A 13,925-nucleotide genomic window follows, 5' to 3' on the forward strand; every position below is an offset into this window, starting at 1 on the left:
CGACAAAATATTTTATCAGAAGTGCCTTTCGTTTTGAAGGTGACGGCGTTTTGGGGCTTAAAAACGCAAAAATCTGAAACCACCCTCCAGAGTGAAAAAGTTGAATACGCTTCATCGTCGCTTTTCTGTCTTCGCTGCCCAAGACGCAAAACTCTGGTCAGATCTGCTCAGGTCATGTACAAGTTTACGTCACATATATCACCACCGAGCGTCAACACGGAGCCACCTGGCATGCAAACCCAATCGAATTCCACACTTTTGCTTCACCGTATGCACGCAGATTTCCTCCCAAAAACGCATAGGGGCGTAAAAAAAACTGGATTTGGGTCACTTCAGGCTGCAGTCTGAACGTAGCCTAAATCAGTTCTTTAAGGCCAGATTGTGTTAAAATAAAGCTCAGATAAAGTCTAATTTGATTCACAGAGCTTTACACAGAGCAGTGCCTCCAGGTTCGAAGTAAAGTAAAGTATCGATACAAGTTCCCAATATAGATAAAAAGTTGTTGCTTTTTTTGTCATGGCATGTCAGTAAAAGTCCAGGAGTTTTCCACGCTTGATTCAATCGCGAATCCACACACACACACACACGTACACACACACACACACACAGAGTAGCCCAGTGCAGTCTGGAGCTGGGGCTGAACACCTGCTAATTACCACCAGTCTGCAACCGAATCTGCTCCTGCGCTTAGTCTCCCAACAGCCACCTGGCACTTAACGCGTGACAGCTACACAACAAGCACAAACCGAGCACAATTAAAGCCATAATACCAACCTGACACGGCATTCATCAATATCACTGTAAGGAAAGACGTCTGAGGAGAGGCGGACCATGATAAAGTCGCTTCTTTAATTGGAAAATAGTGGAGCAAGAGGTATGTAATTTACACCGGTGACAAACAATACAATGACTTTTTTTCCCCCCATTTCCTTTCAAAGCTGGATTCAGAATGGAGGTGGTCTCTGGCTGGATGGGGGTCTCTGGGGAAAGCAATCGTGTGCGCAGTGGGTGGCTTTGATTCGGGGTCAGTGTTGTAGAGGGCATCGCCGCTTCGGTCCGCGTTTTGCTTTCATATGGGAGTCAGGTAACTATTGTCTCCGAGCCGTTGTAAAGAAGTAAAATTGCCATATTGGATGTCATCTAGGGAAAGTCCCGGGTTGTCCAAGGACTAGTTTAATAGTTGTACGGAGGGGCAGGACAAACCCGACTAAATTGGGTCTAAAATATCGGTCAACAAAAACAGGTAAGAACAATAAAAAATGGCTTTGTCCACAGAAATAACTCAGGACAAAGTCAGAACCAAACCAAGTGAGAACTAAGAAATAAAACCATCAAGAGACAAAAAATAATAATAATAATTTAAACATGTAATCTCCAGTAATTGAGGAACAAAGCAAGTTTCAAAGGGACAAACAGAGTCTACAGGCTGAAGTATAGTTCTGCGTCGACTCGGTGCACACTGTCACTGTCGCCTTGCTGCCGTCGTTTTTGATTTATGGGTCTCAGTCGAGGTCTACGCACTGTCAAGTAATTCACCTCCACAACGCTAGGGGGCAAGGATTTAAAACTGGCCTTCGTGTATACCAGGGGTCAGCAACCTTAAATACTCAAAGAGCTATTTGGACCGTCTTCCCCAGAAAAGAAAACACCCAGAGCCAGAAAACCCTTTTGACTTTAAAATGAGGATAACACTGCATATAATTTTTTTTACCAGTATGAGTCGTGTCCTTTTTAAGTCCAACAGAAGCAGACCTCATCAGCGCACAAGGCACGATCTGTTTTTTTCAGCTCTTACAGTTTATGCAAATGAGCCATGTGGTTTTAAGTTTGATTTCTGTAAAATGTAAACAAATGTGTGCAAAGCTGAATTAAACACATTATTACTCAATGTATACTGAAAGAAAGAAAAGCAGAGTACAGGAAATGCCTAGATCAAAGGTGTCAAATTCATTTTGGTCCGGGGGCCGTATCCAACCTACTTTGATCCCAAAGGGGCCGCATCAGAAAACTCATGTCATATAAACCCCAAAAATAACAATAACTTCAAATATTTGTGCAGAGAAACGCACATCTATTACAGAAATCTTTTTTAATTGATGAACTCTTTCTTATTGTATTATTATAATATTATGAACAACCTGACACTTGAAGAAAAATTCAATTTCAACACAATGTTTTAACATGAACTTGTATGTAAACAGGAATAAGTCAATTTTTGTTGTAAAATCCTGCACTCGGCTCCACTTTTCTCATTTTGGACATTTTTCTGATGAGGGTGTCACGGTCAACAGTCAAAACGATCGTCCTTTAAGAGCGTTTGGAAAGAGACAAGTCTTCATTTGTGCTGCTCTGGTGGGAGGGGCCACGTACAGAGACGCTGGAAACGCTGCTATGCTAAGCCCCGCAGAAAATTACCAATATTTTAATAGAAAATATAATTAAAATATTTTAGTAGAAAATCACCCAAGGGCCACATTAAAGGTCTTGGAGGGCCGGATCTGGCCCCCGGGCCGTATGTTTGACACCTGTGGTCTAGAGCAATGGCAGAGAGGACAACTCGCAGCCTTTATTGTCTTGGTCGATGCAGACGCTCGGCATAGAGGGTTGACACTGACGCAGCTTAAGCTTTATAACAACATAACATGCTCACGTGGACTATCAGCCCATATCAACCAAGGATGTAACAATAACCGAAATATCGTGATATCGTATCGTCAAAGTATATCGATTTACAAGCCTCTTTGCTTAAATTAATAGTTATGGTGCAGCAATAGCTCAAAACAACAGAGGAACTACATAGACCATGATCCTTTGCTTCATTTCAAGGCATTTTAAGAGGAAAAAGTAGCGTACTCACAGTTTAGTTTGTTTTGCCTACACAAAATATTTCAATAAATATCGTCCCGAGAGACTGGGATGGGAGAAGATCGTGCACACATAGTAAAAGTGATCTTGAGATTTTTTCCTCGTGTTTTTAAGCTCTAAAAAATATAGAGTACTGGCAAGTTAAATTTTTGGAGAATGTGACAGTGCAGAAATATTAAATAAAGTAAATTAAAAATGGTGAGGCTAAAATTGGGAACTAAGGGCCTGTTTACACGAGAACGCTTGTGGGTAAAAACGGACAAAATATTTTATCGGAAGTGCCTTTCGTTTAGACGCAACACATGTAACAACAAACCGAGATGAAAAAAAAGAAAAAAAGCCGGTAGAAGCTGTGTGTGTGTGTGTTTTCTTCCGGTCGACATAAATATGTTTGTGTCTCTTTCCAATCAGAACCTTCCCCACCCCCAGACATTGAGTGGAATTAAATAAAGCCGATTTAATGTGTTTTCCATGTAAACCTTAATTCAGAATTATTATTTCCATGTAAATAAATTAATTTCCTCATTAATTAATTTGGAATAATTAAATTTGAATTTAAAAAAAACATAATGTAAACGTGGCCAATATATCACTATTTTGATATTTTTATTCTACTCTGCTCTATAGTCTTTTGTTGTCGTAATTGCAAACATACAGTAATTTAAAGGTGTATTTAGAAATCCTACTCAGAATATATCAATTTTACAGCTGGACCAACTCAGGAATAGAATAAACAAAGGATAAAACAACAACCTTACACCTTACATTTAACATCAAGGCTAAATCAAATTAAATTACCACCCTGCCAGAGAAACCACTGGCATAAACTGTACCGGCGATTTATCTTTTTCATTTACCTGTTTATAGGTGCCATTTAGAGACTTTTTACCTTTGAAAACACAATATTTTGTTTTTTATTTGGTAATTAGAGGCTATGGCAACAGTCCAAACTTCCCCATCACTCCAGTACTCGCATAGATTCGTGTTGGGGAGTGCACACTACGCACTGAGTGAGTTTTGGCTTTTACCCGCTCAAAGTGATTTTCGTTCCCATTTTATGAACTCTGGTGAAATGTGTCCTTGGAGAGCGATGATGAGTTTCTCCTTCGGCCCGCTCTGTCCTCGCGGCTACATCCATTCAAAAGCATTAACACTGTAATAACTCCACACCTGCTCCAACTACAGGTCCAGAGTCAACTGTCCAGGCCTGAGGTGCCTCCGAGAGAACATATTCAATTTAGAAAAGATGAGGCCAGAGTGGTAAGAACAAATGTTTTCAGATGGGCAGCATATTCAAAAAGACGCCATGCCCTTTAAAATAACATTCAACAAATCACACATTTTATGCATTACAGTGACATTTTAAACACGAAATAATTGTACATTTCTTAATATTACCACATGATCTCACTGGCCTTATCCCGCGCCGCCCACATTTGCGTCTAAAAGCGACTAAACCACACTTTAGTGGGTTTACCGTTCATTTCAATGGAGAATTTGAAAGAAATTTGCGCTCCCACCTGTCACAAAATGCACCAATTCTCTGGGACGCTTTGTAGTCCGTGCAGAATTTTTTTGCTGTCAGCATTGAAAACTAGAGGTGTAACAATATTCAAGTCTCAGGATATGAATCGTACAGAGCTTCATTCCAGCCGCTACCATATTTATGAATAAATTGTAATCTATTTATCTACAAATTTTAGTATGTTTATCTTGGAAAAATCATGTGTTTTTTTACATATTTAATATTTATTGTGATTTTAGTAAAGCGTGATGAATGAATTTAATGAACTGTTGATGGAACAAACCATTCTGCATTCTGCTCTGTAACGCTTAGTTTTGTAATTGTGTTTTTATAAATGTTTATTGTTCATAATGTGGATAAATGAAATGTGAAATGTGGGACCTGCCTCTCAAATCTGCGAAACAAATTTACCCACAGGTATGAATAAAGCGAACTAACCTAACCTAACAATATTTATTGCGATATCGATGGTGGGGAGGCTCACGATTATGGATGCAACAATATCCAAATCTCTCAGTACGATATTTTCACGATATACATCTTACGGAACAATATTTATTGCGATATTCTGTGGAGGCAAAATTGTTAATATGCTACGTTTTCCTCTTAAAATGCCTTGACAAGACTTAATCCAAAGAACTAAGATTGATAAGTGCTTAGAACTAGGACTGTTGCGGTTAGAGAATTTCTCCTGCAGTGTGGCATAGCGGCTCATCAGCGCAGTATATGGTAATATCGTACCCCCTCCTCCACCCCACATCCCCTGACGTTATAATATTTCCAGCGGCTCTGAAAACTCTCTGATGATGCACTTGTTGTTGCAGATGCACATGTACTTTGGTTGTTGTGTGGATATCGTGTGTGTATCGTGGGAAAAGTAACATCTGGCTTTGGAACAAGTACCGCTGCATCTCTCCAGCTCTCACTGTGGCAGCTCGGGTCAGAGTCCTGCTCCAGGTCGGGTACCAAGGGACTTAAGAGAGCACGCGGAGCAGGTGTCCACAAAGCGCAATCGGGTGACGGCTGTGTTTACCTCCGTGCGGCATGTAATTGCGGCGGTCTTTTCGTCTGTGGTCACCCGACGGTCTTCGCGGGCGCAACTTAGTCCTGGGTTGGTCCTGGGTTAAACCTGGGTTAGACCTAGATTAGTCCTGGGTTAGACCTGGGTTAGGCCTAGATTAGTCCTGGGTTAGTCCTGGATAAATCCTGGATTAGTCCTGGGTTAGTGCTGGGTTAATCCTGGGTTAGTCCTGGACCTGTGATAACCCAGGACTAACCCAGGATTAACCCAGTGCGTAGCTGCGGCAGTCTTTTCGTCTGCGGTCGTCTTCACGGGCACACCTTAGTCCTGGGTTAGACCTGGGTTAGTCCTGGGTTAATGCTGGGTCAGTCCTGGGTTATCACAGGCCCAGGACTAACGCAGGACTAACCCAGTGCGTAGCTGCGGCAGTCTTTTCGTCTGCGGTCGTCTTCACGGGCACACCTTAGTCCTGGGTTAGTCCTGGGTTAGACCTGGGTTAGTCCTGGGTTAATGCTGGGTCAGTCCTGGGTTATCACAGGCCCAGGACTAACGCAGGACTAACCCAGTGCGGTGTGTAGCTGCGGCAGTCTTTTCGTCTGCGGTCACCCGACGGTCTTCGCGGGTGCATCTTAGTCCTGGGTTAGTCCTGGGTTAGTCCTGGGTCAGTCCTGAGTTATCACGGGCACGGGCGGTAACGGGTGGAATGTTAAGAGGTCCGGGCGGGTGCGGGTCTCTAAAAATGGACCCATGCAGGACTCTCGGTCAGGTCACCTTGGTCATGTGCGGTGATCGCGGTGGGCCTCTTAGTATCGCTGTTACTAATTTTTGCGGTTATTGCGACAGCCCTACTTAGACCTGTTATTTCTTCTTGTAGTCTGCACTGAAATGGAGCAAAGGATCATGGTCTATGTAGTTCCATATGTCTTTTTAGCTACTGCTGCACCATGACACTTAATTTAAGCAAAGAGACTTGTAATTTGATATATTGTAATGGTCCACGATATTATTGTGAGACCTTTGACGATACAATACCACAATAATTTGGTTATTGTTATATCCCTGTCGAGAATCCCATGCAAAATCATACAACTCCGGGGTCGAATAAAGAAGCATAACAAATAACACACTTTACTTTCCTTTGTTCTATCATAAATCCTTTTCAACTTTTCCTTCTTTTCCATCTTTGTCCACCTGTCTATTTCCTTTTGCTTTCTCTCTCCTTCCCTCCCTCCTCCCTGCTTTCTCTCTACCCTTTTCCCTCTCTGCCTCTTCCTCCCCCTCTTTCTCTCTCCTATCCTCTCGGTTCACATGAGCCTCACGTAGCTGACATTTGGAGACGAGCGCTCACACCGTTGCCTTTGGAAGTTCCCGTGTAGTTGGAGCGAGGGGTCCTGTTGGCTCTGCGTGCGTCCGTCTCCACGTGAGTCGGGGCAGGGTAAAGTAAGGCTGCCTGCAAGATTCATCCACTTATCGGGAGAACTCGCCAACTAGAAAAATTAGGGGCGGACCGATATGGATTTTGTGGCGTCCGATATGATACAGATAAAATGGATAACCGATATAACTGCCGATATATTTAGTGATGTAAAAATTCACTGTAAATCTTGAATTGTTTAAAAAACTTAGGTTTGGCTCTAGTGGATTTTAAATTGGGTTTATTTAGGCAACATTTATTGTTATTCTGCCTCTTTACGTCATATTTACACACAGTAGGTCGGCCTAACGGCATTTTTGCATCACATTCTAGCTACTAGTAAAGAAAAGCATTTAGCGTTAAATGCGTGCCCGCCGCTGTAATTAATTCTATGTGTAAATGTCGATCATTCACACCTCTATTCACAGCTCATTTACGTATCAGTGCAGGTCCAGTAACATTTTCTTCTGATTTTATTTTTATAATCCTTACTATAGTTTACAGACTCCAAAACACATGCCAAAGAACAAAAACAGGTGTATTATAAGATCAGAACGTCCTAAAAGAATAAAATATTTTGTATCAATAATATACTTACTTTCTATTGTTTATTTAGAAGAACTTGAACTTGAGTAACAGAGCCTCAGACAGAGCAGTGCCTCTAGTTTCCACAGGGAATTGTTGATGATGACAGCTGTTAAATATGCTGTATTTCTCCAAATACAAGTCACACTTTTTTGATTGTTTGGGTGGTTCCTGCGACTGATACTCTGGTGTGACTCACATATTATAATATATAATTTCACATGTTCGTTATTTTCACACTGACAGACGTGAGAGGTTCTAGTCTTGTGTGTGAGTATCTGCTGCTCCTGTTCCTCCTGTACCACTGTCACTTCACTCTACTGTGCATGTCTCCTGCAGAAAGAGCCTCTGTCCTGTCTGTATCATGTCAGTGTCTTGTAGGATTTCAGCAGATTTCACACTTCTCGGGGGCGGGATCAGGTATGAGTTGATGTCCGGCTATTGAAGTTTGAGACATTTCTTCTCATCATTTACACAGATAGGTAAGACGTATCCCCCTCATTAATGTTCATTTAGCATCATAACTTATTTTATCAGACGGTGATTAACTGTTAATCATATTCTGCAGATTACAAGCTGCAAGTAGTGAAATATGCAGCTGAAAACGGTAATCAAGGAGCAGAAAGAAAGTGTGGAGGGAGCGAGAAACTTGTGAGAGACTGGCAGAAAGTGCAGAACATTCTAACTATAATGAAGAAAACAAAAAAGTTCATCACGGTGTAAAAGCTAGATTTAGCTACAGTTGCTCACAAGTGACACAGAGGAAGAAGAACTGAATGGATTTAGTGATTTGGAGTGAGATGGAGAGTTTGTTAAACTAGTTCTGTCCTGTTGTTTATGCTATAGTTATCTGAAGAACTGTTCATATGTGACGTTAACACACAGACACCTAGGCTATGTTCAGACAGCAGCCTGAAGTGACCCAAATCCGATTTTTTGGCCCCTATGCTCCTGTATCTGATCTTTTAATGACAGTCTGAACAACACAGATCCGATTTTTTTCAAATGTGACCCAAGCCACTTGGATATGTCGTCCTAAAACCGATACATATCCGATCTTTTGACATGCAACTTCAGTCTGAACGGCCAAAGAGCATTCATCCGACCTACACGTTATCAACAAGACACAAATCTACACAAACGTTACTATCGTCATACGAAAATTGTTAATAAACTCCGTGTCACTGAAGTGAAGCACATCTCTATCCCACCACTCTTAGCTATGTCTCCACATCCACACGTTCCTTTCAACGGACTGTCCCACAAAACACCACGACCAAAAACCTCGTCCTTCTCCTTCTCAATCTCCTCCTTAAAACAAGTAAGTTGTTCATGTTCTGGCTCCGGTACGAGAGGAACTTTAAAATCTCCAGGTGCTCAATGCTCCCGTCCATGTTTGTACAACTTCCGTAAAGACAGAGACGCTCGCTGCGGATTGACGTCGTCGTGTCTCCAGTGCACATGTGGGACACTTTCGGGCCGTTTACTGTTCACACTGGAGTCACATACAAATCGCATTTAATTGGAAATGTGAACGACCTCGCAAAAACATCGGATTTCACAAAAAAAATTCGAATTGAGCGTTAAGCCCTGCAGTCTGAACGTAGCCCTATTCAGTCTTTCAAGAAGAAATGTCTGTTCTTGGTCAAATAAATTCACATATAGTCCAGTGCAACTTATATGATCTTTTCTTCTTCATTACACATTTTTTGGCTGGAGCGATTTATACTCCAGAGTGATTTATAGTCCGGAAAATACAGTACAGTTATATTCTAATTTTGCTTATCTCCAAAACAACTATTCCGATATTAGCATTTTTCCGATATATCTCCCACTTTTCCACAGGTTCCATGCGTCCCGCCTGCAGCCCTGTGTGAGCCTGTCCAGTGTAAAGGCGACTGCACTGGGCCCATTAGAGTCCACAATAGAAGAGCCCCGTGCGGTGTTATTTCTCTGGTGACCCCGCGACGTTGACATTTCCACTGCTGCAGAGGAACAGTGGGTACAGTGCACAGGAAGGCTCCATTCACCTGCTATAGATCTGTGATACTGAGGGTTCAGAATGTGGGACTGACGTAATGCAAGTTTCATTTCTTTGAATTAAATCCCAGCAATGTTAGATTACACACAAATAGTAGTTACACTGTAGTAAACCTCACAAAATCTATTTTTTTAAATCTATTTTAAAAAATGATCACAAAATAATCAGGAAGCGCAGCAACTCTAGTCTCTGTGAGTTGTGAAAAGGGCATACGCATTGTGAAAGAATGAAAAATTAGGATGCTACCGAAATGTTTTTGGAGGGAGGTGAGAAACTGAGCACATAGAGCTACGCAGACAAGGCGAGAACATGCACTTGGGATGGGAAATTAACCAAATGAATTCAGTTAATTGTGTTAAAGGTTGTATAGAGGATTTTTTGAAGGGAAGTGAAATACAGCTACAGTCCTTGTGCATGCGTGACACCACCTTCCTCGTCCACAGCTCCCTCAGTAGAAACATCTCCCCCCGCCTCTTTACTCTAGAAATCACGCTTGTTTACAGCCAGTGTGTGTTCAGAATTACTGTTGAAGTTTCCTGTCTAGAAGTATTTTAGCGACCGACGCATCAGTTTTTAGACCCTTAGTCGGCTTCATTTGCGCCATCGCTGGAACAGATCTCCAAGAATCACCTCAGTTTGGCTTTGCTCCTTTTGTCCTTCTCTTCTTCTTCCAGTGACCTCAAAAACTGACTTTCTTTTGCGGCGAACTGGTTGTGGATTCTCGTCCGCCATCGCAACAAAATTTGTGCAAAATGCGAGGAAGCGACAGTTTGAAAAAGCTTCTAAGAACTACTGCATAATCCCCGCACGCCGGCGAGTCAGTTACACTAGAAATGTAGGGAGTTTGACTGACAACCTAACAGCCAAGAGATAAAGAGGGAGCCTCGTTTTCTATTGGCTGATGTTTATCTGGCCTCACTACGTCCACAGTTGATAGATTTTCATTATTTTTTTTTTTTGGTCATCATAATTACAAAGCTGCTGCATCTCTGTAATGGTATTTTAAACTTTCATTGACAATTTGAAACAAAAAATAATCCTCCATACAACCTTTAATAGGGGTGTAACGATATCCAAGTCTCACGATACGATAAAAAATGTTTCAGAAGAAGCGCTTCCTGGACCTCCAGAGGATAATACACAGTAGATCCAACTCAGTGGTGCTCTTTGGGAAGGGAAGTCAGTACAAAGATGCAAAAAAAATAAAAAATTTTGTACTTTTTTTTTTTGTTTTTCTTTTTTTTTCTTTTTTTTTTTGCATCTTTTTTCTTACGATACGATATCGTCACGGTATGAACATCACGGTATCGAGATATCGTGGGAAAGCTCACGATATGAAGGCTCACGATCCAAATCTCTCTGTACGATATTTATTGTGATATTTTGTGGAGGCGAACAAAATTGTTAATAAAATGTGTGAAGAATCCCTCAGTCGTCCAGGTAGAATCCATGTCGAGGAGAAAATTCAGTTTGTCGACTGGACAAAAGTTAGTTTGGTTGAAGACGTTCAACTCATCTCAGCTCATCCAAGCTGCTTCTGGTCAGAATATTGGTGGACACTTCCTTAGATCTTTCTGCAGGGAGGAGCTAAGTAACTACTCTGTCTTGTTTACAGTACAGGTCAATAGGCTTAACTAACTAACAGAAACTGTAAACAAGCAGGTGTGTTAGTTTCAGAGAGGTTAGTTAGCTCCTACCTGCAGACAGATATAAGGAAGTGTCCACCAGCATCTGACCAGAGCTGAAGAAGCTGCGAAAAGTCTTCAACCAAATGAACTTTTGTCCAGTCGGCAAGCTGAATTTTCTCCTGGCCAAAACTGTTAATATGCTGCTTTTTCCTTTTAAAATGCCTTGACAAGACTTAACCCAAAGAAATAAGACTTAAAAGTGTTAGAACTGTTATTTCTTCTTGTAGTCTACACTGAAATGGAGCAAAGGATCATGGTCTATGTAGTTCCCTCTGTCTTTTTTATTATCTATTGCTGCACCATAACTCTTCATTTAAGCAAAGAGATTTGTAATTCAATATATTGTGATGGTTCACGATATTATTGTGAGAACCTTAACGATACGATATCACGATATTTCGGTTATTGTTACATCCCTAGTAAATAATCATGATTATCAATGATTATTATGAAATATACTCCTACTTTTTTACTAACAAAGCAAATTTTAATTTAAACTATTACAATAAAATTAGACAGAGAGAGAGTTTACAATTTCTTACATAACAGGATATGATAAGAATGAAAATGTAAAGAGCTTCCTCGGTTTGAAAGCGCAGTGGTTCCTGCTCTGATTTTGATTAAAATCTGTTAAAATCTCGATCGTCCTCTGTGCGCGCTGGCTGTATTGTGTACCTATACTGCTGAGCCAATTTCGCGAGGCAAAGAAAACACGTGCTTCAAACTACAAAAGCAAACCCGAGCCCCCACGCACCAGTCCATGTCAGGAGTCTCTTTACATTAAGCATCTACAGTGTGAAGTTATAGGTCAGATCTACGAGGGAGGAGGTCTGGTATGTGTTTAAAGCTCTGGTTTTAAAAGGCCAAGGACGACGTGCCCTCCGTGTCACAGGCCTCTGCTCCAGCTCCAGCTCGGGGATACGTGAAGGTCAAGATCGATACAATAACAGGAATATGTAATATACCGGTGAAAGCATCCAACCATAGGACAACAACAGGTACAGCCTACTGAGAGAACGAAAACATGGCCTTGAACGAGCTGTGTTTGTAATAAATCTACCTTTTATAGAGCCTTTCATTCAGGATACTCACATTATGCATCGCGGTGCATTATTTGTTCATTATTTGTAACTCTGAAGGTAAGCGACTCCCGGTGTCATAGCTGCCCTTGGGGAGGCTGAGTGACGAGGCGGACAATCTCTGTACACTCTTTCACTCAAACACACTCGCACGAGGAAAGATCTACTACTGCTAAAGTCGTACTAGGAAGCAGAGGTGGGACGGAGTCGTTGTTCTGCAAGTCTCAAGTAAGTCTCGAGTCTTTGACCTCAAGTCCCAAGTCGAATACAGGCAAGTCCAAGTCGAGTCTCGAGTCACTGGCCCATGAATCCGAGTCAAGTCCAAGTCGTCTGATTTGAGCTTCAAGTTATTTCAAGTCTTTAAACCAAAAAAGTACCAAATATAGCTTAGATTTTTGCAATTATAGAGGGATATTCCTGTAGAGAATTTGGATTTTAAACTAAATTGTACTGTGACGGAGTCGCTCCGTCCGAGCGCGTGCTTACTTAAGCACGCCCGAACAAGCCCGCGCCAACTACCCACCTGTTTTCATTCATTCCACACCGTACCCCACTCTGTTGCTCACTCCCCGTCTGTCCACTCCGGTCCCCGCTACACATTTTCCGTCCGCTCACCACCGCAGGAGCCTTGGGTGCACACAAGTCCGCTGCCAAATCCTTCACCTCCATAACTTCGTCTTCCATCTACCTTTCCGCATTATCCATCCCCTGTCCTCACGCCCCACTGGCAAACAGAGCACTGACCTGACACTTCCTATTTCCGGTTTCGTGCTCGGGACCTTCGCATGTGACGTCACTGCGACGTCATCACCAAAAAACCACCGTTGATAATAAAATATTAGTTTCTCATTTTCTATTGCTGCTACAGGCGCAGAGAGATGGCCATTTAATTTACTGTATTTTTCTGTTTTTTTCCTTATTTCATTGTTATAAGTAATTTGGGTTTTAAGGGTGAAAACCCAAATTTCTTAGTTAATTGGCTTGGGGGAGGAGTCATGGGGGATAAAAGAGCCACTCTCCCTCCCTCAGTCAGTTTAAACCTGGACCTGGAAGAGGAAGGTAATATACCAGAGATTTAAGCAGACTTTTGCTGGTGTGTGTGTATATATTGTAAATACTTTGTCTTTATTGTTTCACTTTTTGTTGTATAGCACTCTTCAAACTTTCTTTATTTGGGAACTTTAACACCTATTAAACACTCAAAAAACATCCTTCTGACTACGCCATCGTTATTACAGCAAGATAGAACCCCGTCACATGTACTTACAAAGTCATGGTATATGAATATTTATATAAGAGTTGTAGAAATGTTTTTTTTTCTCCTTTTTAAACGTCTTGACAAGAGTGTGAATTATTACGGTTCAGAATGAAAAGAATTGTGCTTAATAACTTAAATAAATAAATTAAATGATAAATGATAATAAAAAAGTTCTTTATAGTTCCCTCTGTTTTACTGTATTGTACTGAATAATACTGTAGTACATTTGAGGATACCATCTCACAGTACTTCAGTAACATCCAAAGTAACAAAGTTTACAGTTTTTAGATTGTCTTCTCAAGTCACAGGCCTCAAGTCTAAGTCAAGTCCCAAGTTACTGATGTTCAAGTCCAAGTCTTAGTCTATTTTATCAAGTCAAATCCTAAAAAATAGTGACTGAAGTCTGACTCGAGTCCAAGTCCTCACCTTTGCTAGGAAGTGCCTTGCTC

General features: G+C 41.4%; 1 protein-coding gene across 1 annotated transcript in view; it reads right to left on the reverse strand.

Annotated features, from left to right (window-relative positions):
• The window catches only part of ascc3 (activating signal cointegrator 1 complex subunit 3), a 323,589-nt gene that overhangs the window by 284,726 nt on the left and 24,938 nt on the right, over positions 1–13,925 (reverse strand).

This window comes from Boleophthalmus pectinirostris, unplaced genomic scaffold (genome assembly GCF_026225935.1).
Source record: "Boleophthalmus pectinirostris isolate CB_2022bp ecotype Guang Dong unplaced genomic scaffold, ASM2622593v1 HiC_scaffold_6, whole genome shotgun sequence".
Classification (NCBI taxonomy): domain Eukaryota; kingdom Metazoa; phylum Chordata; class Actinopteri; order Gobiiformes; family Gobiidae; genus Boleophthalmus; species Boleophthalmus pectinirostris.